Below are 6043 nucleotides of genomic sequence, written 5' to 3' on the forward strand. Positions count from 1 at the left end.
AGAACTATTTCACATTATACTGTTACAGTTTTAAATGTCACCAAAGACATAAACCTAATATTGTTTGTCCCAGTAAAACACTTAAATTGACATAAAACGTCTTTACTTACAGCCAAAGTCATGTTTGGTGGACTTGACTATATAAACAGCCGTGCAAGTTTGACCTAGCCACTACAATTAATCTTACTAATGTAAAATTGCGCTGATGTTTTGATGAATACGTAGATATAAGAGGCTGATGGGTCAAAATGATGGTTTTTGGATGAAGTCCCTGAACACAACTTGTAGCATTGAGCCAGTGTGTCTGCTGTTCTCAGCTGCTAAATTTAAAGTTTGACAACTGCAAGGAGGTCAAGCCAAGAAAAGGACAGCAGAGTAGAGATGCACAGTGAGAATGGTACCATCGCCAGGTCTACAGCCTATTGCTTTGCTCAAAGGTAATGGCAGGAGTAATTAACCTAATGCACATGTTTTTGATGAAGGAAATGCACAAAGAGAACTTGCTATTTCTACACTGAAAGTAGCAAGGCTGGAACCGGATTTAAACCTACGACCCAGTGTTCTACTACCAGCCTAGACAAGGTTGATCTCTGCCCTGAAAATGAATGATGATCATCATCAGCAACACCAACAGCTGCCAGTGTAAGTGGTGACCAACTTGAACAAAGCCTCAGGGCAGTTCTGTGACACGTAGTGTTGATACTACATCTTAAATGAAGTTTGTTTTTGGACCCTGCACACTTGTCGGTAATTACTTAATTGTAGCACATACCAGCCTTTGCTGTTCCCTTGAGAAAAGTCATTTTTATGTCATTAGACCATGGACACAGTCAAACTAACAGCAGCAGACAACATGGAGCGGCCAGCACGTAGTTCATGTCTGGCTCAGGCAAGAAACAAGAGTGTCTGTTTTTAGGACTTGGAGAGTAAATTGATTGTCGAGGGAGAACATTGCTGCTGCTGACTTAATTTGATCCACATTTTACAGCAAGGAGTGGGTGGCTGGCTACAAGCTCTGTTGTCTTTTGGGGCCTTGGTGAGCTCTGATGAGCAACAAAGCACCCTGAGCTCTTGCAGGCCTTGGAAGAAGACAACATCAAATCCTTCCACAGCACGTAGTACCGCCTCAGTAGGATGGAATCAATAATTGGCCTTTGTAAGCTGATCTGAGCTATTAACAGGCCTTTATCTTTCACCTACATTTAGATTAATTCCTACCGCTGCGGTGTAATCACTCATCATCTAGAGTCATTATTTAGCCTGGGATGTTTTCTCAAAAGATGATAATAAGCCTAAGAACAACGGCAGGTTTCCTTTTGTCTCAATGCAAATACTACAAGGCAAATCAGCGGGGAGAAGCAATAACAGAGCAATTATATAACGACGGGAATGCTTGATGAATGTCTGATTAATTCTCAGCTGTACGTCCAGGCGGTGCTGCAGAGAAAAACTCAGACTCTTTTCAGACTTCAACTGCTGCACTCCTGATGCTGATATGACCTGAGTTTCAAAGAGATTTTTTAAATGTCTTCAGAACAATTTCTAGTGCACTTCTTGACCCTTAAATAAAGTCCAGCTGTTAGACCCTCTGAACTACCCTCCCCTCCCCTACCCCTGCCCCCCCCCCCCCCCCCTTCCATCTGTAAAAGCAGAGCCTGTTTTCCCCTGGAGGTGGACGGCTGCAGGTTTGCTGAGTGGAGGCAGCATCCATGCATTTTGAAATACCCGGCCAAACCCCCAGCTAACAGCCCCACCGGGTTCTTTGCGTGACCCCTGACTCCATGCCTCGCAGATATGGAAGTCTGCATAATGTTGGAGGATATAAGATATTCTTTACTTTTAGCTGGGAGCACAGAAAAAGAGACCTCTCCCCTCCTCCTCCTCTTCCTCCTCAGTGCCTCTGAGCCGCGACGGATAAAAGCCGTCACACGCAGAGGGATTTCAGACATGAAAGCGGAAGAATTTACATGCTCTTCAAATCAGTTTACAAGTCTTTTGTCTCTCCAAAGGGCTCCGTGTGAAAATAGTGGAGGATATTCTGCAAATGGAGCGCAAAAAGAGAGGATTTGGTGAGGTCGCCGCCGCCTTGGCACGTCTGGCCGCTGTTGCAGGCAGGATGTTCCACAGTGAAGGTTTAGGGTGGCTGCTGTAAACTGAGCTGCCCGTTCATTGCAGGAAAAATAAACAGAGGGCCGGGCCTGAAGAAAATCTCCAGTACAGTGGAGAGTGTGTTCCCTTGGTTAGCTGACACATTGTTTTAGAAATAACAGTCTGAGGGGCCACTTTCCAGGGCTCACACATGCACACAAAAGGACATAGATGGACACACATGCATGTGCACACATTTTTATAAGTTCCCTTTCATTCTTTTTTACTTGCGTAGATCCCGAACTCACAACACAGCGTGGCTCCTTTTCCTCTGCGCTGCTGTGATAACATTGTGACTGGATATGGAATGGAATAAACCACCCTCCTTTCCTGCTCAGCTTCCACTCCTCTATCATTCATCCTCCATCTAGCACCCTCCACTCCCCCCTCCCCCCACCCCCCACCCTCCTTTCCATCCCTCTCCTGTCCAGATGACTATTTTTAGCGGCAGCGCTGCTATTCTGGAATTTGTTGCTGACTGGCTGCTGCTGGGTGTCTGGGCGGCGATCTCTTCTGGAATGTCTGGCCCACTCTCAAACCACTCCAGAGTCCCAGCGCAGGGCGGACGGCTCGGGGGCTCTGATTACAGCACTGAGCGCTCTGTAGCTGTAGCTCACCCCGAATTCACCAGAAATACAAAGCTGGAGTTTGGAGTAAAGTGCAGATGTGTCTGTGCTATTCCACTTAAGTCTTTTTTTTTTGTTTGACTGAACTTTGTCTGTGTTTGTGCATAAATGTGTGTGTCTCTGTGCGCACGTGTGTGTCTGCTTTGTGTGTACGACATGTTTTAGTGTATGCGCTTGTGCGTGTGGTCCATGAAAAGAAAATAAGCGGCACTAATGGGAAGTTTTTCCTGTCTTGGATCAGGCTTGAGGGTTTCAAAGCAAATTGTTTGCAGTGGAGAGAACGCCGTCCAAGCCCACCTGTTGCTCATGATTGCAGAGATCCGCTTGAGCTGGGCCTTGTTGAGAGACAAACTGCAGTATGCCACTCAATGACATCAACAGACCGGGTCAAAGACAATTCAAACCAGCGCACGGGCCTTTGTGAGAGGAACATCACAGGCATGTCTGAACCGCCAAGTGATGGGAGAGATCCAGTCTGCGGTGCTGTTAACGTTTCTTTATCGCCCAAATTTTCACATATGACAGCGCTGTTAACATCAACGGTGCTGCTTGTCATTTCGATAAATCATTTCTGTCTAGAAGTTCCCCCCCCGGGCCTGAACCTGAAGCCACAGGGTGTATTTTACATACATCGCCGTCGTATTTAATGACACCGCCCCAGCACCTTCCATAAGGCAATGAGAGTTCATCCGGTGAGGGAGTGGTTTGCCCCTCAGGCCAAGTGATTAACACCAACAGGAGGGTGTAAAAATAACATGACGGGACTAAGCCAAGGTTTTTAAAATATTTTTTACGCGGACCGATTGCCTCTTCAGAAGCCGTGAGGAGGAAATACTTTTACGGCGTTTAACCCTTTCATTGTGAGCCAGTGAACTCTGCATCCTATGGGTCCTCCAGCTACTGATAGGAAGTCCCATAGCGAAACATCTTGTTCTTGTTAGCTTTAGTATGTACACAAGCGCATATGAAAACTGAATAGTCAGCAGTGTTAGCATGGATGCAGCTAATTGGCCTTGGCTCCCATTAAAGGGGATGTGGGTTTAGGCTCCAGCATGCAGGCTGTGGAGGGGGAAGAGCGGAGCCTGGGAGGAAGCCTGTCAGACGCCGTGGCCCAGCCGTACAGTGAGGCCGGCCAGTCAAGTAATCAAGCAAGCCTCAGCGTTAGACCGGCGTCTCTCCCCAGAGTGTGAAAGGCCGAGGCTCGGGCAGGGGGAGCAGAGTCGCTCTTGGCCCGAGCTCAGAGATGTGCGGCCTGGCTGCTCTGGAGCTCAGTCCCATGGCCGCAGGGTTGTAAGCGCTGCTGGTTTTAGCTCATCCTTCAATTTGGTTTTTGTTTCGGAGACTTTCTCCTCGACCAACCCCCATCCCGTCCACTTCACCCATGGCTTTAAGTAGAAATACAGCAGAAGGAGCTGAATGGATGGATGTATCCTCCAGCTGGCTTACATTCCTCTGGTTTCCACTTGTGTCTGCTTCTCCTTTTTTTCTGGGTCAGTGTTTCTGTGATTAAAGTTTCTTTTCCTTTTTTCCCCTGCTCTCTCTCGCTCTCTCTGCTTTTCCTCTTTCTTTCCATTCACAGCTATTTTCCTCTCCGTCTCTGCGCCTGTTCGTTTTTTAATGTTAAATTAAACAGTCCCGAAATTGACCAGGGAAACTCCCAACCAGTTTTGGTGTACGGCCTCCACTGTTTCATCCAGCACATTCATGTGAGGAGCCAGCCAAGCATTGAAACGGACAACAGTAAATACAGTCTGTGAACCAACAACCATTCATCTTCTATGACCACTTACACTTTTTTCCATTTGCTTAAATGCAGAAAAAACAAGTTCAGGAGGACATGTGAGAGCATTTGTGTCAAGGATATTATTCAAAACTGTAGTTCATCCGACGTCACAGCACAATTGATGTTGCATTTTAGATCTGAAGTCCTTATTTGATGAAAGACATTGGCTTCTTTGGAGTTTGGACAGTAGCATAGTGTCTGGCTGGGGAAAATATGGGCTACAATGGAATTCCGACATGGAAGCTGCGGACAAAATGACTAACAACACTTCCTTTTCAGTTAAATCATCAATACTATGTGATCATATGGTCAAATAGCAACACACAAACATCTCCCTCATCCATAAATGCCTGTGACTGACCTCTAATTGCTCGCTTGGACACAGACACAGTTATGTTAAACACTATATAAACATGCATCACATGGAATGAAACTGCAGGTTTCAGCCACAACATTGTCGTTGTTCCACATGCTCTTATCATCCATGCCAACTGACCAACTGGCCCATCCTCCAACTGACATCCCAGTGATTGATATGAGCGTGGGTGTGGACTCCTTGTCCTGCTTCCTCTTCCTCCTCTGCTTTCCAGAAGTGGCTGTTTCACACGGAGGGGGGTGCTCGGTTTGAGAACACTTTGATGAGACTCCTGAGTGTCAAATCAGCGATGGTCATTCCAAGCGACAGCAATCCGCAAAAACATTGTCAATAATCAAACCAAACACAAATCTATTCACAGTTTTTATTTATCCAAAATGTTGCAAATGCACATTCAGTCTACTGCAATAATCTGCCAATACAACTACTGTTACAAAACATCACCCGACACAATTAGTTTATGCGACCTCTGTGGATCTTCACGGCGCTGAGATAACTTGGCAGTAAATCCCAGTGACCCCCAGGTCTCCTTTAAGTGCTGTCAGGGTGGTCCATCTCCCATTGTCTCCCTTTAAAAGACAGGAGGGCGAAAACATCCCAGGAGTATGTGGGGCCTGACATTCACTATCCCGTTACGGCCCACCTAAGACACAGCCGCGCACATAAAACAACACGAGACACAAGGTAATGAAGTGCTAACCGCTGAGGTAATAGGTCTCCGAGCGGCAACCCTCTCTTCTTCTTGTCCTTCCACCCTTTCTTTCCCCCGCCTCTCTCCTCTGTTCATGCTTCTACAATAGCATGCCACCGACGAGAGATTCCCCCAGATAAACCAAAATGTGTTTTTTGTCCCATACGCATGCTTGTGGGAACGGAGACAACTCTGAGGGGGTTTTTTGTGGTTCGTCTTCATGATGAGCGGATTAAAAGCAGCCTCGGGGGGATGAACACACACTTCTTGGATTGATTTAAGAGAAGGGGAACATCCTAGACAGATATCAAGCTCTCTAATGCCTGCCAAGATGGGAGGGGGTGGTGGTGGTGGGGGTGGAGGGAGGTTTGTTCTCTTCTCCTGCGAGAGGGTTCGAGTTTCAAATAAAAGCGACCGCT

This window comes from Genypterus blacodes, unplaced genomic scaffold, assembly GCF_046128005.1.
Source record: "Genypterus blacodes isolate CSIRO-AG114 ecotype Tasmania unplaced genomic scaffold, CSIRO-AGI_Gbla_v1 ptg000015l_1, whole genome shotgun sequence".
Taxonomy (NCBI): domain Eukaryota; kingdom Metazoa; phylum Chordata; class Actinopteri; order Ophidiiformes; family Ophidiidae; genus Genypterus; species Genypterus blacodes.